The sequence below is a fragment of the Patella vulgata genome, chromosome 3 (genome assembly GCF_932274485.2).
Source record: "Patella vulgata chromosome 3, xgPatVulg1.2, whole genome shotgun sequence".
Taxonomy (NCBI): domain Eukaryota; kingdom Metazoa; phylum Mollusca; class Gastropoda; family Patellidae; genus Patella; species Patella vulgata.
The window spans coordinates 29,056,688-29,080,233 of record NC_065881.2 but is presented as its reverse complement, the minus strand read 5'-3'; the positions used below and the strand labels follow the sequence as shown (position 1 = coordinate 29,080,233).

The 23,546-nt window shown below is 35.8% G+C and overlaps 1 long non-coding RNA gene across 3 annotated transcripts in view; it reads right to left on the bottom strand.

Moving 5' to 3' along the window:
- Window positions 1–23,546, bottom strand: part of LOC126816913 (uncharacterized) — a 116,386-nt gene that overhangs the window by 62,159 nt on the left and 30,681 nt on the right. For all 3 annotated transcript variants that reach the window (XR_008787429.1, XR_008787430.1, XR_007678652.2), the window contains one exon: window positions 21,114–21,233. This is a non-coding gene — a long non-coding RNA (uncharacterized LOC126816913). The remainder of the gene's footprint in view (window positions 1–21,113; window positions 21,234–23,546) is intronic.

The following is a 23,546-nucleotide window of genomic DNA, read 5'->3' as shown; positions in this document are numbered from 1 at the left end:
ATGGCATTTTGTTGTTGATTCGCATAGTTTTCACTGAAATCTACGTGAATTAAAATTTCATTTTGTTTTAAATTTTCTTTTTGTGAGTTAAAGGACTTGTGCTGGTTACATTTTCTGAAATAATGAAGTTTAGCAGCATCAATTGTTTGCTTTAGTACTTCCATGAACTCATTGACTGGTGATAGTATTAATGATTTTTCAGGATATTTACCAGCAGTTATCCATTTGTAATACGAAATATCATCTTGGGTGGAAAGATCGCTTAAATCTACCGCAGGGCACTCATCACATTGTGCAGCTGCAAAATTTTCATCGTAAACATCACAAGAATAAAGCTCTAAAATATCCTTAATGGTTGGGTTAATAGAAAATATCTGTTTCATTTCTGGACAGTGTTTAATAATTGCATCAATTAATAATTCTAAATTTTCACATGTGTCACATAAGCATGATAATTGTGGGATTTGAGATTGAAATTTCAAGTGTTTTTGAGTTTTACAAAATCTATGCAGTGTTGTCAATTTTATATGTTCCCCAAATTTATTTTTGTAGTCTAGTAAATCTTCAGAGTCATCTGCCACTGTTACCCCATTCAAAATGTCTTTTAGCTCTCTTAAGTTCCATAACAGATAACGTTTTGGTTTGTATAAACTGTTACGATCAGCATCTTTGCCAATGTATATCTGGTCTTTTCTTCCTGGTAATGTATAGGATATATCTTCCCTCTCTAAAAATGATAACAGAAAATCACGCTTTTCAGTTGATAAAACAACAGGTCTTCCTTCCTCCAACTTTATGTTCATATTTTCTTCTTAAATCCAATAGAACTCTGTTTTTTTAGCAGGAGATAAAGATTTAACTAAGTTACTAATTACGCAAGTTTGTTTTAGAGGGTCTTTTGGAAGAGCACCTTTAACATGCTTTACAGAGCGGCATAACGATTGTTTTGTAGAAAATGGATTTTCAAGAACTTGAGAGGTTTCTTTAGGTTGGTGGTTTGAGGACGTTGGTGTATTTGGAGTAACAGCAACTTCTTTTAACTTACTTTCATCCCTCTTAAAATTTTTTCTATCGCAATCTTTTCTCTTCTGCTCGTTATAGGCCTCTGAATTTTCTTTTAGTTTCTCTCTTTGTTTTCTCTTTCTTTCTGCCTCTTTAAATCTACATAATTCCTTATTTTTTTCTCTGTATCTTTTACACTTTTCCTTATTTGAGAGTGGCATTGTATTTTTTAAATAAATTGCAAACCTAACTTTAACCTTCAGGATACAGAAAAGGTGATGCAATGCAATTCTAGTCCCATCTAGTGTCAAAAGTGAGTGAGAGTTACCCCCCTTATGATGGTGTGGGACGGAAATTTTTCTGGTGTGGGACGGAATAACTTTTTAATTGGGCATAGGTTTTTAAATTACAAGTTGTTTTCAAAGAACAAGTGTCCACTACTTTTATTGATTTATTCATTGATAGTTTGGTATACTTTAGTTTTTTTTATAAAATTAATTATAGGAAATATAAAACTTTTTGTAAGCAAAAAAGTGTGGGACGGAAATTTTGAAATAAAATTGAAAAACAATAACAGTTAAAAGGAATTTAAAAGAAAACTTATATAAATATTTGATTAGTTGACTGTTAGTAAAGCATAAACAAGTTTCAGATAATTTCAATTTTTAACATAATTTAAGTGACAACAATGTAATCTTTTCCGTCCCACACCATAGAATTTCACAACAAACGACACATTTTGTTAAAATTTAAAATTTATTAAAATCTGACCAGAAAAAAAATTATAGGCAATGAAAGGCAAGATATTTAGGTTCATTAAAAATACAAATTTATTTAGCTTCATAAATATTATTTTTTCATTCTGTATGGTTACCGGTTTTGAAACACACCCTGCATCTTAAAGATTCTACAAAAGCCCGACATTCTGGTAATTTCGTTTTACATTTAAGCACTAATACATGAAACAGTTAATTTGATTCCAGAGTTTCGAAACATTCGTTCAAATAGTTTCTGAGATTTAGGCTCCCCCATATGAGTTAAACGTATAATGCGTTTTGTAATTGGTTTTGCATAACTCAGATATTGACATGTTCTTTGCATGCGCATTACGATAGAAGGGAATCGAAAAATAAAGTTGATCTACGCGAAATGGAAAAAGAACAGTTTCGCGAAATGGACGAAAAGCAATAACGTGGTCCACACCGAAGTTATGGTAAAAACTGAAATCGCAATAGATATTAATATCAAAGTAAAATGAAATGGGGTTTAACACCATTCTGCTCTGAATGGACCATGAGGAAAGTTTCGAACGTACAGCGGCGCTAGCCTACTCTTATATACAATTCCAATTGCCAAGGGATCTTTTACGGTCACACCAATGTGTACGCGGGACTTCGGAATCGCGTTCATGTCAGCTACTGAAATATGTAACTGGTTCAAAAATTAAATATCGCCAATTTACTGGTTTTGTCCACGTTAAAGATTTGACGTCAATAACATGTAAAAGCTAACTATTAATAACAGATAGAGTCCAGGATCAAACAACTGAAGCAATCAAGAGCCAGGATGTTCGCGACTACTTTGTTTTTTTTATATTTACTGATACTATCATATTTCATTATTTGTTAGCGTAGGACATTGTCATTTATATATATATTAAACATGTATTATATGTCTTATCGTAGAAGTCTATAGTGTTATGTTCTTTCGTAACCATTTGTTTAAATACCTTAATTGTTTGTACCTTTCTAACCAGGGTAGGGGATCACGTGGCTAAGTGGGTAAGACGCTAGCTCGCTAGCCTGGAGGTCGGGTGTTCGATCCCTGCATTGGCCGAGAAAGTTCATCCAGATTTTCCGGCGTGGTTCTCCCTTGTCAGTGATGCAGGACGGAGGGGCTGACAAGGAAAGCTGTCTAGTCGTTCGGATGGGACGAAAAACCGAGGTCCCGTGTACACATTGGCGTGCACGTAAAAGATCCCTTGGCAGTTGGAATTCGATATAAGAGTAGGCCGTAGTGCCGCTGCCCGGGCAAAATTTCCCTCATAGCACACTGTATGGCGTATGCCCGTCTTCATTAGCCCAGGTTAGGAGCAGAACAGTAGGACGTTAAACTCCATTTCATTTCATTTCATTTCTAACCAGGGTAATTATATAACTGTTAAATTAAACAATGGATAACTCCTACCTCTTAAAATGATTTATATAATTAGTAAATAATTATTATTATCTAATGATTCTTGTTTTGTGACATATATAGTGTAACCAATATATACATTGTACTTTTATAATCAATATGATACTGTGTATTAGTCATGTTTATGTTGTTATGATTTGAATTTCTTCATGCAATATTTGTAAATCGCCAGTAGGAATAAATGTCTCTTATATAGATACATTATGCTGGCTGGAAGTTGCACGGTAGGCTAACATTTGGGACTGCGGTCAAAGGTCAGCGATGAACTCGCTGATCTCGACATGCTACGTTCCGATGGCACAGAAGCTCCTTTAAAGCTTATTTCTGTTTTAGCGTGCGCTGTATCATACGGTCTGTCATTGAGTCAACTGGCGGGGTTTCGATTCCCGGTTGTACGTGACAAGGAGTAGGGTCACCTGTCCAACCTCATGGATTTCCTCCGGTTTCCTCCCACTGCTAAAGACCCCTACGCGCAAGCGATTTATTGAAATAAAAAAAATTAAACCATATGTTAGTCCCGAAATGACCTAGTTTGTGTCGAGTGGACGTTAAACCCCATTTCTCTCTCTCTCTCTCTTTTCATTCACATATATATCAATTAGGCTCTCTATAGAAGGAGTTCCCCAAAAAATATTAAATTGCCTTTTTGAGAAAAAGACCTCTAAACATGCTCGTACAGCGGCGATAGTCTTCTTTTATATAGAATTCCAACCGCCAACGGATCTTTTACGGTCACACCAATGTGTACACGGGACTTCGGAATCGCGTTCATGTCTGCTACTCAAATATGTAACTGGTTCAAAAATTGATTGAATATTCAATGAAATATCGCCAATTTTCTGGTTTCGTGCACGTTAAAGATTTGACGTCACTAATAAAAATTTAATATTAATTACAGATAGAGTCCATGCTCAAACAACGTCATGCCTTTTATCATAGGTGCAATAATCGATACTACTGTACGATACTACTGCAACCGCTTAACAAATTGGACTTTCTTATAAACAGCGCGAGCCGTCGATTTCTGTCCAGATGATTACCGGTATCAGATAATTTTGACAAAGAAGCAACAATATTAATTCAAAGACTAATTATTACACACAGCAATCAACTATTTCTGTTACAGGGTCACTAAACCCATATTTTGGATAGAAGAAAACACTCATAGTTGAAATAATTTCAGTTCAAATATCATCACTGATAAAAGCACTCTTGAATAGGCTCTATACGTTGACAAAACGTATAGATTGTATCCCCCCCTTATGTTTCGCTTAACAATGAAAGGTGCCGTGTTCAATTTTCGATCCCTTTGTTCTGCTACTCCTGAAATTTGGAACCGTTGTACAATGGTACACTACTGATAGGCCTCTCTGTAGAAGAAGTTCCAAAAAAATATTATGTTGACTTTTCGAGAAATAGACCTCTAAAAATGCTCCAAATCGTAAAAATACGACGTTTTCGATTTTCGATCTCTTTTTTCGGCTACCCCTGACATTTCAAAAAATGATACAGTGGTTTCACACATGGACTAGTTTGGTCCTTCGACTTCATATTCCTGAAGTTTCAGAAAAATCATTGGAGTTGTTATAAAAAAAAATAAGAACTCTACGATTTGACCAAAATGCGAAAAAAAGTGAAAAATTAAATTTAAACTTTCAGAAGAAAACTTATATTGTTGGAATTGAATTGATGTCAGCTATCCAAAAATATAACTGAAATTTCAAAATTCCCCAAATTAAAATTTTTTAGAAAATTTAGAAAATTTTCCATTTTTCACCAAAAAAATGAGAGCGACAAAGTTTCTAAATTCCACAGTTTTGAACTGCTATCTGCTTGGAAATGTCTCCCGCTATCCGAAAATGTACATATCTCAAAAATCGATTGAGAAATAACAGAGTTATGGTCGATTATCAATTTTCGTGCACGTTAAAGATTTGACTCATTTCCGCCATGCGCACAAATTTCGAAATAGCATTAAGCAGTAGCTGCACACTACTTTTCTGACAGAAAATCAAATTTCAAACCTCTATCTCTTATAGTTGCTGAGATCTAGCTTCCCCCAATAAAAAAAATAATAATATTAATCTTAGTAATAACAATAGTCTTTCACCGAAGGAGAAAGCCTAATAATATTAATCTTAACAGAAACAAGATGAAAGCTTAATAAGAATAATAATAATCTTAACAGAAACAATAAGCTTTCATATGAAATATGAAAGCTTAATAATAATAATTTAAGTAAAAACAATAAGCTTTCATATGAAATATGAAAGCTTAATAATAATAATTTAAGTAAAAACAATAGTCTTTCAGACAAAAGTCTGAAAGCCTAATAATATTAATCTTAACAGAAACAATAAGCTTTCATATGAAATATGAAAGCTTAACAATATTAATCTTAACAGAAACAATAAGCTTTCATATGAAATATGAAAGCTCAATAACTTTAGTAAAAACAATAGTCTTTCAGACGAAAGCCTAACTAAAACTGCGAAGCAGTAATGACGGGTTTCACCGGTGCCACGTTACCCTTGAACTTATGTCACTTCCGGTATCAATGAAACCGTTTAAACAGATTTCCACATAAGCATTCAACAAATAAACGCAGAATCAACCAAATATAGCAATATCAATTGCATCTATACATTTGTTACCATCTGTTACATATGTCAAAAAAGTGATCCTGACAAAATTTGTTACTAATTACCGATAAGTTAGCTAACTTTATAATGGGAAATTAAAATGGGAAAAAAATCTGTAAAAGTCATCCTGACCTAATTGGTTTTTTCTCATCAAGGGAAGATGCTAGAAGCCATTTTTGGACATCTATATTATGATCGTATTGATCCAATCTATATGTCCATTGGAATCAAATATCATAATGCTAAACGAATAATAAATATCACTAACTTCAAAAAAATATTTGTTTTGAAAGCCAAAAATAAAGTTTTTGTCCAAATGACATTACTTCCAGTGATAATGAAAATGTTAAATTAGTTTTATGAAATCATGGCATAAGGCATCACATGGTAGAAATTGTATGAAAATTGAAAAATATTTTTCAATATCATTGACCAAAAACCTTGTAAAGTGACTTGAAGAAAATCGTCTATTTCTCTGCAACCGTACAAGTTAGAAACGTTTTTATGGTATCTGTATGATCGTATGGGTTCATTCTATTTGTTGATTGGAATCAAATATCATAATTTTAAAAACATTACAGATCAGACTCATTTGAATAAAATATCTGGGTTTTTTCAGGCTAAAAATACAGTTTTTCCCAAAATGACGTTACTTCCAGTGATAATGAAAATCTTAAATTACTTGACTGAAATCGTAAATGGAATTACGTATCACATGGTGAAAATTTTATGAAAATAGAATAATAATTGACACTTTTATGGACCAAAAACCTTGAAAAGTTACCTGTAGAAAATCGTCTATTTCTCCGCAACTGAACAAGTTAGAAACAATTTTATGATATATGACCGTATGAATTTTATCAATATGTTAAGTTAAACCAAAAGTTAAAAATATTAATACATATTAAATAATTCTTGGTTGAAAAAAATATTGATTTTGAAAGTTAAAAATGCAGTTTTTCACAAAATGGCGTCACTTCCGGTGTCAATTTTTAATTGTAATCAATTTGATATGATGCATACTTGCTTTTTGAATCAAATGAGGTCACTTTTATCAAAATCCAATAATTATTGACTATTTTAAAGGCAAAATAACGAAAACAAAATTGCCATTTCTAGGCAACTGCTTATATTACAAACTAATTTTAACATACATTTTCTTCGTATGGATTATTGCTACAAGTTTATAAAAGTTACGTAGAAATATTTTAAAATCTGAAAAGCCTGAATGGGTTGTAAATAGGTCAATTTTACACCTTTTTTCACCTCTTAATCGAATTTGCTCGAAAATGAAATCGAAATTTAAAAAAAATGAGATCACACTTTTTTGCGCCTTTAAAGGGCACACTCTTTTGGTTATATCAGTTTTAAAAAAAATAATATTTGATTTCGAAAAATGGTACCTAACTGTCAAAATTGTAGTTTTTGGTAAAATTACGCCACTTCCGGTGCCGACAGATAACTCTATCGGTAACAAAAACCAGCGGCTGCCAGGCAGGATACGCCCACATTTTCGAGAGATGGATAGACAACAAGCTAAAAAGAAAGTGATTTTTCCTACAATCAAGGGCGATAATTCAGAAAATTACAATTCGATATGCGCAAATATGGAAATGAACTGAGATCTTTGGGTTATAAACTTACATTTCAAGTTTCAACAAAATCGGATAAAAATTGTGACCTCTATAGGGTCCACAACCTTGATATACCATATTTTTTACGCTATTTGAGAACGAGGTGCGGCCATTTTGTTTGTCAATTTTGGGCTGATTTTCACGAAATTCGAACTCAGCCGGCCTTAGGGTGTAACGGTGATATAATAATATGTTGTTTTTTTAAATTGGATAAAAATTATGACTTCTATAGGACCTACAACCTAAAAACGCGATTTTTCGTACAATCAGGGGCCATAATTCAGGAAGTTACGTTCCGATATGCTTGAATGTCCAAAAGAACCAAGATCTTTGGGTTATAAACTCACATTTCAAGTTTCAACAAAATCGGATAAAAATTATGACCTCTATAGGGTCCACAACATTGATATACCATATTTTTACCCTATTTGAGAACGAAGGGCGGCCATTTTGTCTGTCAGTTTTAAGCCGATTTTCACGAAATTCGAACTCAGCCGGCCTTAGGGTGTAACGGTGATATAATAATACGTTTTCTTTAAAATCGGATAAAAATTATGACCTCTATAGGGTCCACAAGCTAAAAACGCGATTTTTCGTACAATCAGGGGCCATAATTCAGGAAGTTACGTTTCGATATGCGCGAATATCGAAAGGAACCGAGATCTGAGGGTTATAAACTTATATTTCAAGTTTCAACAAAATCGGATAAACATTGTGACCTCTATAGGGTCCACAACCTTGATATACCATATTTTTTACGCTATTTGAGAACGAGGTGCGGCCATTTTGTTTGTCAGTTTTGGGCCGATTTTCACGAAATTCGAACTCAGCCGTCCTTAGGGTGTAACGGTGATATAATAATAATTTTTACGGTTTTTTTTAATTGGATAAAAATTATGACCTCTATAGGGTCCACAAGCTAAAACGCGATTTTTCGTACAATCAGGGGCCATAATTCAGGAAGTTACGTTCCGATATGCGCGAATATCGAAAGGAACCGAGATCTTTGGGTTATAAGCATACATTTCAAGTTTAAACCAAATCGGATAAAAATTGTGACCTCTACAGTGTTCACAAGCTAAAAACGTGATTTTTCGTACAATAAGGGGCCATAATCCATGAAGTTACAATCCGATACATGCCAATATTGAAAGGAACCGAGATCTTAGGGTGATAAACCTATATTTCAAGTTTCATTGAAATCGGATAAAAATTGTGACCTGTAGACTGTTCAAAAATGACAATTGAGACAACGGAGCATATGAACTTTGTTTTATACAAATCGAACAATAAATAATTAATCTAGAACTGAAAAACTGAATTAGCCAATGGCGGCCAAGGAAAATTACGGAGATAAAAAAAATCACATTTTTGCCCAAGTCATATGACTCTTTAATTCTGTGTAAAACACGACTAAAAATATTCATAAATAAAAAAGTTATTTGTAAAAATTTAAATTTTCTAAATTTGGCGCCTAATATCTGCAAGATTTGCCGAAAACCAAAAATCAACAGTAGCGTAGGTATGTTCCCTGTCTCCTGCTAATGTCAAAATGTATCGAAAGTTAAAATCCAACGATTATTGTTAAAATTACTGCAATTGTGCAATATTTTTAAAAACGATAACTTCGGTGATTTCGGACATTTCGCATTGTCGTAAAAAGTTCAAAATAGTTTTATTCTCTAAGTCACATCCACTTTCCCAGTAAAACCGAAGAAATCGAAACGATGCGACAAGCAGTTGCTGAGATCTAATCAAAATGGAATTTGAATAATAATAATAATCTTAACAAAAACAATAGTGTTTCACACAAGCTACGCAGTGTGAAACCCTAATAATTTTAACAAAAACAATAGTGTTTCACACAAGCTACGCAGTGTGAAACCCTAATAATAATAATAATAACTAGATCTGCATAGCAGATATTAAAGCTTTCATATAAACTTCAAAAGGGGTTATTAGAATCTATGAATCAACAACCACTCTGACGGAAGATATTCTCTGGGCTAAAAAATCTTTTTTCTCTCAGCTACGAGAGATACGTAGAATTAAACCGGCCCAGAGCCGACCGTGTTGATACGAAGCCGCTTATTTGACATTGACACATAACTGAAGGTGAATAGGCCTACCCGTCCAGTTAATACAATGGGCAATCTCACATCGGTCCACTAAAGAGAGGCACATGCTAGTCGCCCCCTACTTCCCCAAGACATTTAGTCCAAACCTTGACTCTCATACATATAAACCATTTGGTACTACATGTACATGTATTTCGTACTTATATCATATTAAACCCCTCGGCCGCCATGTTGAATCACACAGTATTTAACGTTCTATATCCTAACATCTTTATGAAATCAACGACAAATCTAAACTTGGGCACTCCAACCATTTTTATTTTTACATCATTCAGTTTTTTTTAAATAAGTAATTCTATCACAAATTATAGTGAAGACTGGACCACACTAAACTAGTTACCCATCAGTTTTTCTTTGTGTTAATGCGTTCTACATTTTCAAAGCAATGATTCTTATAATGTGCGAGCCGCCATGACACCGGCGGATATTATAACTTCGATAGGCGAGAAACTTCAGGTAGCAATTGGGTTTCATCAAATCATATAATTATGCGGTACGGCTTCACCTTTATTTCAATGGGAATTGGTTTATTATATGTGCAGTGCAGTTTTAGGTCAGTTTATGTGTAAATTAAGGGAGCTATACGAGTATCTTGAAACATTTACTTCAAATCTGCAATTTCGGATTTGGGCATTTCGAAAATTCGTCGCTGTCATTTCGAACCGGAAGTTATTACCAATTTGACAACTTCTTTAATAGTTGTGCGATTTTCGTGAAATTTAGAATGTTAGTAGATCTTGCCAATGCGACTTCAATGATGTCCTTGGAATTTTTCTAAATTATCTCCCCTTGGTGAAATTAAGGATCAAAGTTTTCAAAAAAATCGACGAAATATAGGTCAGATTGCCTTGATAATTTTTTTCTGTACTAGCTAAGACTGTACTGATGAGTACACAAAATATGGAGTTTGTCGAGCAAACCGGAAGTGCAACCATCTCAAAATGTGAAAAGTCCATACGGCTTTTGCAATGTTTTACTTAAAGACATAAGAGTTACATTTTCTGAATGCTTGAAGGAAAGCCTAAAAATCTATCGGTTTAGAATTTTGATTTAGGTCAACTGATGGACGCCATTTTGAAATGAAAATGAAAATTAGTGAAAAATCCACATTTATGGGCTTGAAAACATACACAATTGGTCGTGGCTTAGAGAATCTGTCTCCTATTACCGAAATTAATACATTTGAGGATAGCCTGGATCATGGTCGAATGTTTGGTATTTGAATATTTCAAAAATTCGAATTTCTCCTTTGATGTTTTCCGTGCCGACAAGGTTGTTTTCGAGTTTAGCTGGTTTTGATTTCGCGCATGCGCTACACAGGAACCAACGGTACCATGAGTACTAAATTCCGACGAGCAACTTTTCACGTTGGTACCTAGGCACCCTGAAAATTTCAAGGTGATACCTGCATTCGTTCAAGTCGTTTGTTCTTGTCACCTGCCTTTCGTCGTTTTTTTTTTCTAAGTCAATTTACGGCTTCCATGAGGGGAAAAAAGTGGAATTTCGCCGTGACACCGGCACCGATTGTCCGAAAACCATGAAATTTGGACACAATACGCCCATTACCACCCCGGACTCTGTGCTTTACCCCCATTTTGATCCCATTAAAAAAAAAGAGTTTTAGCAAAAAAACGATTTTCGGAATTTAATATTGGTTTTAACCCTGTAATACCCAGACATGATAAATTATTATAATCCCTATGAAATATTTTAATTATTTACTGCTATAATATGAATTATCACTTATTCCCCGTTAAATAAATATCGGTCACCTGGTGCCGCTGTACAACTTAAAGGACACTGGCCTCAAGTCAATTTACGGAGAGAGAGAGAGAGAGAGAGAGAAATGGGGTTTAACGTCCACTCGACACAAACTAGGTCATTTCGGGACCAACATATGGTTTAATTTTATTTCAATAATTCGCTTGCGCGTAGGGGTCTTTAGCAGTGGGAGGAAACCGGAGGACCCGGAGAAAACCCACAAGGTTGGACAGGCGACCCTACTCCTTGCGTCAATTTACGGCTTCCATGAGGGGAAAAAAGTGGAATTTCGCCGTGACACCGGCACCGATTGTCCGAAAACCATGAAATTAGGACACAATACGCCCATTACCACCCCTGACTCTGTGCTTTACCCCCATTTTGATCACATTAAAAAGAAAAGAGTTTTAGCAAAAAAACGATTTTCGGAATTTAATATTGGTTTTAATTAATTTTGAAATTGGAAATGCAAAGAGATTTTATCGCCTCTTCCGTATGTGATAGGTATTGGTACTATACACATTATCCTTAAAAGACAATTTTTTAAACTGACCGTAACGATGCATCGACACTAGAAACCGAAATCGCCTATTTTGACCTATTTTGACTGCTGGGGTATCTTTCCGTACGTGACAAGGAGTAGGTCGCCCGTCCAACCTGTGTATTTTTTCAGGATCACCCGGTTTCCACCCACTGCTAGACCCCTACGCGCAAGCGAATTATTGAAATAAAATTGAACCATACGTTAGTCCCGAAATGACCTAGTTTGTGTCGAGTGGTCGATCAACCCCATTTCGCTCTCTCAATTTTAGCACTCCTAACTCTAAAACTAAATGCAAGGAACGGGCCTATTTACAGAGGTCACAATTTTAACCTACATGCACACCTACATGATATACATATTATTATAATCCCTATGGGATATTTTAATTATTTACTGTTATAATATGAATTATCACTTATTCCCCGTTAAATAAATATCGGTCACCGGGTGCAGCTGTACAACTTCAAGGACCTTGGGCCTCAAGTGCATGGGACCAACTCTCTACATTTTCTGAAATGTCAATAAAAGCCCTGGAATGATTTCATTTTAAAAAAATAATCAGAAAGTAAATCTAGTTTTATTTATATGCTATTTGTTGCCAGAAAATATATTTTGTTACGAGTCTAATTCAAATTTAAAAATAAACAATGGGTCTGAGGCATATTTTATTGATATATAGAAATTAATGCAGTGTTCTCATTATGTGATAAAAGAGTGCCAGAAATGTCTCGAAATTCAGCCATTTGTGTATTTAGTATATCAAGTATATGCGTGTATTACAAAGCTCTGATTTGTGTGATTTGTGTACACCCCGCCCCCCCCCCCCCCTCCTCGTGTCACTTTCATGTACATATCAATTCTTCTGCCAACCCACCCACGCGAACATGACTAATTTATGAAACATTGTCTAGTCGTTTGTATGTTACGACAAAACGAGGCCAGCGTGGCTCATTTGCTGCAGAACGGAAGGCCTTGCAAGGATTAGTGTCTAGTCGTTTGGATGGTACGAAAACCCGAGGTCAAAGTGGTTCCCCGTTGGCAGTGGTGAAGTATGGAAGGCCAATATGCACACAGGATTTCGATTTTTCGTCCTACCTAAAAAACTGCACGCAAAGTTAGTTGTCGGGCCTTCGGTCAAGAACCACAGACAAAGGGAGAGAACGGGGACCTCTGTTTTGCATACCATCCAAGCGACTAGGCACTAATCCTTGTACCATGGACGAGGGGACGGGCGTTTTTCGTCCCATCGAAACGACTAGACACAGATCCTTGCTAGGCCTTCCATACGGAAAGATACCCCAGCAGTCAAAATAGGTCAAAATAGGCGATTTCGGTTTCTAGTGTCGATGCATCGTTACGGTCAGTTTAAAAAATTGTCTTTTAAGGATAATGTGTATAGTACCAATACCTATCACATACGGAAGAGGCGATAAAATCTCTTTGCATTTCCAATTTCAAAATTAATTAAAACCAATATTAAATTCCGAAAATCGTTTTTTTGCTAAAACTCTTTTCTTTTTAATGTGCTCAAAATGGGGGTAAAGCACAGAGTCAGGGGTGGTAATGGGCGTATTGTGTCCTAATTTCATGGTTTTCGGACAATCGGTGCCGGTGTCACGGCGAAATTCCACTTTTTTCCCCTCATGGAAGCCGTAAATTGACGCAAGGAGTAGGGTCGCCTGTCCAACCTTGTGGGTTTTCTCCGGGTCCTCCGGTTTCCTCCCACTGCTAAAGACCCCTACGCGCAAGCGAATTATTGAAATAAAATTAAACCATATGTTGGTCCCGAAATGACCTAGTTTGTGTCGAGTGGACGTTAAACCCCATTTCTCTCTCTCTCTCTCTCTCTCTCCGTAAATTGACTTGAGGCCAGTGTCCTTTAAGTTGTACAGCGGCACCAGGTGACCGATATTTATTTAACGGGGAATAAGTGATAATTCATATTATAGCAGTAAATAATTAAAATATTTCATAGGGATTATAATAATATATCATGTCTGGGTATTACAGGGTTAAAACCAATATTAAATTCCGAAAATCGTTTTTTTGCTAAAACTCTTTTTTTTTAATGGGATCAAAATGGGGGTAAAGCACAGAGTCCGGGGTGGTAATGGGCGTATTGTGTCCAAATTTCATGGTTTTCGGACAATCGGTGCCGGTGTCACGGCGAAATTCCACTTTTTTCCCCTCATGGAAGCCGTAAATTGACTTAGAAAAAAAAAACGACGAAAGGCAGGTGACAAGAACAAACGACTTGAACGAATGCAGGTATCACCTTGAAATTTTCAGGGTGCCTAGGTACCAACGTGAAAAGTTGCTCGCCGGAATTTAGTACTCATGGTACCGTTGGTTCCTGTGTAGCGCATGCGCGAAATCAAAACCAGCTAAACTCGAAAACAACCTTGTCGGCACGGAAAACATCAAAGGAGAAATTCGAATTTTTGAAATATTCAAATACCAAACATTCGACCATGATCCAGGCTATCCTCAAATGTATTAATTTCGGTAATAGGAGACAGATTCTCTAAGCCACGACCAATTGTGTATGTTTTCAAGCCCATAAATGTGGATTTTTCACTAATTTTCATTTTCATTTCAAAATGGCGTCCATCAGTTGACCTAAATCAAAATTCTAAACCGATAGATTTTTAGGCTTTCCTTCAAGCATTCAGAAAATGTAACTCTTATGTCTTTAAGTAAAACATTGCAAAAGCCGTATGGACTTTTCACATTTTGAGATGGTTGCACTTCCGGTTTGCTCGACAAACTCCATATTTTGTGTACTCATCAGTACTGTCTTAGCTAGTACAGAAAAAAAATTTCAAGGCAATCTGACCTATATTTCGTCGATTTTTTTGAAAACTTTGATCCTTAATTTCACCAAGGGGAGATAATTTAGAAAAATTCCAAGGACATCATTGAAGTCGCATTGGCAAGATCTACTAACATTCTAAATTTCACGAAAATCGCACAACTATTAAAGAAGTTGTCAAATTGGTAATAACTTCCGGTTCGAAATGACAGCGACGAATTTTCGAAATGCCAAAATCCGAAATTGCAGATTTGAAGTAAATGTTTCAAGATACTCAAAGAAAAAAGAATTAGTAAAATAGGTCAAATAGTCACAGAGTTACAGCATTGTAGGTCAAATGCATTCCTTCGTAAAATTCGGTGATTTCGGATTCGTAAAACGTTTTGAAAATATATTTAATCAACAGCCACCACCCATTTTTGGGGGGATAGGTAAAAGTTTCAGAACGATCCTATGGTTAGATTCTGAGAAATCCGATTTGTGGACAAAACACAAAAAAAAAATAACAATAATAATCTTAACAGAAACAATAAGCTTTCATATGTAATATGAAAGCTTAATAATAATAATAATTTTAGTAAAAACAATAGTCTTTCAGACAAAAGTCTGAAAGACTATTGTATTTACTAAAATTATTAAAGTTTAATAATAATAATTTTAGTAAAAACAATAGTCTTTCAGACGAAAGTCTGAAAGCCTAATAATTTTAGCTAAGCAGATATGAAAGCTTTCATATTCACAATCACTTCCTGTCACACGTCAAGGGTCATATAAAAAAAACAATTAAAATCGGTCAAAAACTCGCGAAGTTAATGCGATTTTTCACTCGTAAACAACTCTGTCGGCACGAAAAACGTCAAAGGCAAAATTTGAAATTGTGACATTTTCAAATACCATAAATTGGACCCTGATCCCGCCTATCCAGAAATGTATTCATTTTCGAAATAGGAGACGTATCTTCTAAACTACGGCCTTTTGTTTTCATTTTCATTTCCGTTATCGTCGATTTTTAACTTTTTCTCCTATTCTGTTCAAAATGGTGACAATCAATTGACCTAAATCAAAATTTTAATCAGATAGATTTTTAGGGATTCCTTCAAGGATTCAGAAAATGTAACTCCCATTTCTAGCCGTAAATTGACGAACGGCAGGAACCGTGTCAAGAACAAACGACCTGAACGAATACAGGTATTGCCTTGAAATGTTTAGGGCACCTAGGTACCAACGTGAAAAGTTCGTCGCCGTAATTTGGTAGTCATGATACCTTTGGTTCCAGTATGGCGCATGCGCGAAGTCAAAAGAAGTTGCGGTGGATTTTGGGTGGATATCGGAGTGGTTTTGTGAATTCGGGTGGATCCGTGAGGTCGGTGGATCTAAGATGGCGGCCATAATACAATAACAAGTGTTGAAGAATTTTAGCAACCGGGTTGATTTTCATTGCACAGGCATCGTTCCGTTGGTCCGATTGCCTTCAAATTGGCACAGAATGTACCTTGGGATTCTAACTATCACATATTAAAAATAGAAGAGTGTGGGATTCCGAGAACGTTAAAAATAAATTCGAAGCCCACCCCCACCATCAATGTTTTTTTTCCTTTAAAAATTGCCATCTTTTATAGATTTTTTATTGTTCTTGATATCTGAGCATTTTCTGCTTTTAATATGTGATAAATATCATCGCGGCGCAGTCAACCGCTAGAAATTCCAGAGATTTTGACCACCGGAAGGATGCCTCAGTAGTCAAAAAAGGTCAAAATAGACGATTTCGGATTTTAATGTCGCAAACATCGTTCCGGTTATTTTAAAAAATTGTCTTTTAAGGATAATGTGTATAGTACTAATACCTATCACATACGGAAGAGGCGATAAAATCCCTTTGCATTTGCAATTTCAAAATTAATTAAAACTAATATTAAATTCCGAAAATCGTTTTTTTTTTTTTTTTTTTTGCTAAAACTCTTCTTTTTTTAATCGTATCAAAATGGGAGTAAAGCACAGAGTCCGGGATGGCAATGGGCGTATTGTGTCCAAATGTCATGGTTTTCGGACAATCGGTACCGGTGTCGTGGCGAAATTCGACTTTTTTCCCCTTATAGAAGCCGTAATTGGAACGTGCCAAGAACAAACGACTTGAACAAATGCAGGCATCGCCTTGAAATTTTCAGGGCACCTAGGTACCAACGTGAAAAGTTCCTCGCCGGAATTTGGTACTCATGCTACCTTTGGTTCCAGCGTAGCGCATGCACAAAGTCAAAAGCAGCTAAATACGTTGTTATGGTGGATTTTTTTTAAAGAAAATGGTCTTATCTCTTCGAAACTTCGGCTACCCCCCCCCCCCCCATTACGACCTCGGGGCATCCAAAAATGGTCTCAAAATTAAAATCGAACACCTAGTTCCATCTCTATTTTTTGTTTAACTTTATGTACCCCCGGAAAAATGGCCACCGCTTGCCACCAACCCCCATGGGTCGGGCCCTAAAATTTATTTTTGGGAATTGTGCTTTGGACCATAGGCCAGGTACCCGGTGAGCGTCAAGTTGGTGTGCACAAAAGTAGGGATGTGACGCGCATGCGCTACACTCGAAAATATCCTTGTCGGTACGGAAAACATCAGATGCGAAATTTTTGAAATATTCAAATACCAAACATTCGACGATGAGCCAGGCTATCCTGAAATGTATTAATTTCGGTAATAGCCTTAGCAATATTTCACATTTCAAGATGGTGGCACTTCCGGATTGGGCTACAAACTCCATTTTTCGTGAACGAATCAGTAGTGTCGTAGCTAGTATAGAAAAAAATTTTAAAGGCATCTGACCTATATTTCGTCGTTTTTTTTTAAAACTTTGATCCTTAATTTCATCAAGGGGAGATAATTTAGAAAATTTCTAATGACATTTTTCAAGTCGCATCGGCAAGATCTACTTACATACTAAATTTCATGAAAATCGTGCCACTATTAAAGAAGTTGTCAAGTGATCTCAACTTCCGGTTCAAAATCACCGCGACGAATTTTCGAAATTCGAAAATCTGAAATTGCAGATTTGAAGTAAATGTTTCAAGGTACCCAAAGAAAAAAGAATTAGTAAAATAGGTCAAATAGTTACAAAGTTATAGCAATGTAGGTCAAATGAATTCATTCGTAAAATTCGGTGATTTCGGATTCGAAAAACGATTTGAAAATATATTTAATCAACGTTCGCACCCCATTTTTGGGGGGGTAAGTCAAAGTTTCAGAAAGATCCTATGGCTAGATGCTGAGAAATCCGATTTGCAGAAAATACACACAAAAAAAAATAATAATATTAATCTTAACACAAACAATAAGCTTTCGTAATACATATGAAAGCTTAATAATAATCTTAACAAAAACAATAAGCTTTCATATGTAATACATATGAAAGCTTAATAATAATAATTTTACTAATCTCAATAGGCTACGCAGTGTGAAACCCTAATAACATAACAATACACATTGCGCCGTTTTTCTGGTTGATACGTCCGTTCAGTTGTCATTTACACAATACAGCAGTTAACTTGCATAAATTTATTATTTCCCCTTAAATATTAATAAATAATTTATAAATAAAGGAAAAGTCACAATTTAACTGATACTAATCACTTATTAAACCAGTGGCTGCGATGCAAGATACGCCCACAATTTGCAAGAGATGGATAGAGACAAGCTAAAAAAACAAAACAAAACACATTCTTTCATACAATCAGGCAGTAGTAGCGGATTATCAGTGAGGCTGATGATGCTGCAGCCTCAGGCCCAAAGATTTTGTCTGATACGATTAAAAACGCATAGACAATGAATGTTAGGGGGGTGGGGTTTAGGCCCAACGGGAATCAACATAGGCCCTGACCTGAAATTAATTAGGCCCACGCCATTTTAAATAGGCCCTAGTGTTTGGAGATCTGATCTTATTTTTTAAACGTAGGTCTACAATGTACGTTAAATCCTTGTAAGTTTTCGGTTATGTCTTGCATAATATATTTTATCCACGTGAAGTCATTTATGGGCATATAAAGTTACATTACCAATATCAAACGACTTTGGCTTAGTATAGTCTAAGACGTCATACTAGTTATGACGCAATTGTAGGCCCCTGGATAACCTCAGTAACGAATCTCGTTTTTAATGTTAGCTTACTACCTTGGCTCTAACTTTAAAAACTAAATAGGCCCTCCAGCAACTGCCACCTCAGGCCTTGGTGGAGCTTAATCTGCCACTGCAATCAGGGGCCATAATCCAAGAAGTTATGGTCTGAAATGCACGAATATCGAAAGGTACTGAGATCTTTGGGATATAAAGATATATTTTAAGTTTCATCAAAATCTTCGTATTACATACTTGTACACAATTTGCATGCAAAAAGTGGCCATCTCGTCCGGCAGTTTTGGTTCGATTTTCACGAAATTCGAAGTCGACCATCATTAGGGTGTACATGGATTTTAAATCGGATAAAAATTGTGACCTCTAGAGGAACCACAAACTAAAAACGTGATCTTTCGTACAATCAGGGGCCATAATTCAGGAAGTTACGATCCGATGTGCGTGATTATCGAAAGGAACCAAGATCTTTGGGTTATAAACATGCATTTCAAGCTTCATAAAAATAAGGTTAAAATTGTGAACTCTAGAGTGTCCACAAGTTAAAAATGTGACTTTTTGTACAATCAGGGGCCATAATTCAGGAAGTTACGATCCGATATGTGTGATTATTGAAAGGAACCAAGATCTTTGGGTTACTTATAAACATGCATTTCAAGTTTCATCGAAATCAGGTTAAAATTGTGACCTCTTAGAGTGTCCACAAGTTAAAAACGTGATTTTTCATACAATCAAGGGCCAAAAACCATAAAGTATGGTCCGATACATACCATTATCGAAAGGAACCGAGATCTTTGGGAGATAGACCTATATTTCCTATATTTCAAGTTTCGCCAAAATCGGATAAAAATTGTGTGACGGACGGACAGGGGCGACGACAATATACATCCACATGAAAATGTGGGCATATAAAATGTGTGTGTGTGTGTTAGTTGTATTTTACGTCCGCTTCCACCGAGGTGATATCGCAGACAAATGGCATATAAAAACCTACCAGAAATTTATATAGTTAATGATTTCACACTCTACTGACTTCGGTTCCAGTTACCGATGCAGATCAAAGATCACCCAGATAGTAAACGGTAGCCCCAATAGTGACGTTTTGTTAATTAGTCACGCGTTTGCCAGTTTCTCCCGCACACGCCTGACTAGTGATATGTTCTGATTAACTCACGTTTGTTTAATTACTCACGTTATTTTTACATATTGACACAAGTAAGGAATACTAACCACTTAACTTTAATATCCACCTTATGATTATTACTGGCCATTTATAAGCATACTGACGTACATTGCAAATACAGACAGGTTTAATCGACTACTGACAACACGTATATTTCTCACGAGTTTCCATGAATAGTAACCACAATTTACTTATTCTACATGATTTGAGGATATTCTAACACAGATGCCAGTTAGTAAAAGCTCAGAGATCAGTTCTACACACTATGCATCCAGCAGTGTTAAATACTGTGTATAAATTTAAAGTCAATCGGATAGAGTGTCCACAAGATTTTTCTAAGTGATCAAGGGCCATAACTCCTACTGTTCTGCTCCTATACTGGGCTAATGAAGACGGGCATACGTCATACAGTGTGCTATGATGGAAATTTTGCCCGGGCAGCGGCACTATCGCCTACTCTTATATCGGATTCCAGCTGCCAAGGGATCTTTTACGTGCATTCCAATTTATACACGGGACCTCGTTTTTTCGTCTCATCTGAAGGACTAGACAGCTGTCCTTGTCAGGCCCTCCGTTCTGCACCACTGACAAGGGGGAACCATGTCGGAAAATCCAGATGGACTTTCTCGGCCAATGCAGGGATCGAACAACCGACCTCCAGGCTAGCGAGCCAGCGTCTTAACCACCTAGCCACCGTGGCTCCTCATAACTCTGGTAGTAATTATCAGAAATCGTTGAAAATCAATAGGATTTGTCTGGTGACCTTAAAGACTGTGTATACATTTAAAGTCAATCAGATATCAACTTTAGCTTCTAGAGCGTCCACAAGATTTGTAAAAGTGATCAAGGACCATAACCCTGGCAGTAACTACCAGAAATCGTTGAAAATCAACAGGTCTCTTCGTCTCATGGCCATAAATTTAAAGCGAATCAGATATTAACTTTAGCCTTTAGAGCGTCCATAAGTAATTCTGGACGCCGGACCGACAGACGGGGCGACGTCAATATATGTGCACATAGAAGTGTGGGCATATCAAAAAGTCTGGTTACTAGTAGCATAAGGATAAAACATAAATCAACTTACTTCATCATTTACATGTAATCCTTGCGACTTAGCATGTTCTCTGTCATCACGATGTAATTTGTTATTATAACCCTCTGGGTATTTAAACAGTCTGTCATATGTGGATCCTGGTCTTTTCATCTGATCCGAATTAAACATGAAAAAAAGTATCAAAATTGTACTTTGGCTAGATGAAGCTGGTGGGTTTGGTGTCCTAATCAAACTGGTTTGTAGTTGATCCTACTCTTGATATTATTGAAAATAATAAAAACTTGATTTGATATTTGTTTATTTGGTGCAGGTTTATCTTGTAGATTTTTGTTTTGCATGTAGTGCGGTCCTCCTGCACTTACTATTAAAGCCTTTCCACTTTGTGCCACAATTTCGAGAACATAATACAAATTTCAAACAATTACATGGTGAATCCAAAAATGCACAGTTGCTACTGACTTGGTCAGATAAATTTGCTTAAGGCTAACAGTAACATTGCCTTTAATTGTAAAAATTTGACCCCCTTTAACATTTGGAGCCCGATAAGGGACTACAACATTTGAAGCCTAATAAGGTGTACAATGTTTGGAGTCCGGTAATGGTTTATGGTATACAGAAAAAAAACAGTACTGGTGTATATTGATAAATCATCTCAACACAACAGTGAGCTCATTTGTGTTGTTTCATATGTGGATTATTATATGATATCTATATAAGATTCGTTACAATTCATTTGATTTTCATATATATATATATATATATATATATATATATATATATATATAGAAAAATGAGGTTTTTAGAAAGGAAAAACTAATTTCATCTTAGCTAGCGCTTTCACCCACTACGGGGATCATCAGGCATGTAAAATCTCAGGACATGTCTATTGGACAATAACACCCCTCTAAATGCGAAACAGGAGGTGTTTATCGACATTGTAACATGCTATTTTTTAGAATTTTTAAAGAACTTATTTTATTGTGTCAACTTCAAAATTCATCTTACTGCAAACCGGTTTTAGTGATGTAAAAACCAAAGAAATCAATTTTGACGTAATGAAAACGTCGTGACGTAGCGGGTTAACTGGCTGCTCATGTTAGATTTGGCTCGCTTATCGTCTGGTCGCTATAGTAGCCGTATGAGTATAGACATACAAAAAAACCTAAAATTCTCACTTCATTTTTTTAAAAGTAGTGCATGTAGTGCGGTCCTCCTGCACTTACTATTAAAGCCTTTCCACTTTGTGCCACAATTTCGAGAACATAATACAAATTTCAAACAATTACATGGTGAATCCAAAAATGCACAGTTGCTACTGACTTGGTCAGATAAATTTGCTTAAGGCTAACAGTAACATTGCCTTTAATTGTAAAAATTTGACCCCCTTTAACATTTGGAGCCCGATAAGGGACTACAACATTTGAAGCCTAATAAGGTGTACAATGTTTGGAGTCCGGTAATGGTTTATGGTATACAGAAAAAAAACAGTACTGGTGTATATTGATAAATCATCTCAACACAACAGTGAGCTCATTTGTGTTGTTTCATATGTGGATTATTATATGATATCTATATAAGATTCGTTACAATTCATTTGATTTTCATATATATATATATATATATATAAAAATGAGGTTTTTAGAAAGGAAAAACTAATTTCATCTTAGCTAGCGCTTTCACCCACTACGGGGATCATCAGGCATGTAAAATCTCAGGACATGTCTATTGGACAATAACACCCCTCTAAATGCGAAACAGGAGGTGTTTATCGACATTGTAACATGCTATTTTTTAGAATTTTTAAAGAACTTATTTTATTGTGTCAACTTCAAAATTCATCTTACTGCAAACCGGTTTTAGTGATGTAAAAACCAAAGAAATCAATTTTGACGTAATGAAAACGTCGTGACGTAGCGGGTTAACTGGCTGCTCATGTTAGATTTGGCTCGCTTATCGTCTGGTCGCTATAGTAGCCGTATGAGTATAGACATACAAAAAAACCTAAAATTCTCACTTCATTTTTTTAAAAGTAGTTTTTGAAACAAAATTTATGTTTCTGTAATAGATTTTTGAATATTTTGTTGTTTGTAGCTGTTACCTGACAAGGGGGTTGGCGTTTCAAGTTCATCTTCGGGCATATCTCCAAATATTTCATCTAATGTACCGAGATCAAAATTGATTGTCTCCATTGTGGTTATCGCCATTAAAGTAGTACGCATAATATTAATACGCATGGATTTTTCTAATTTAGAGGGGTGTTATTGTCCAATAGACAGTGTCTAATCGTCCAATCAAAACGCAAGATTCACCCTTAAGCATGTTACAATGTGTTGCTAATGGTATAGCGTTAACAATGGCAAAGGACGTGATTCATGGCGTCATACGCAGTAAATGTAACGTCAACATGATTTCATGTTAGTTACAGTTTAATTAAGGGGTATATCCTTAATAAAGAATCGTTCT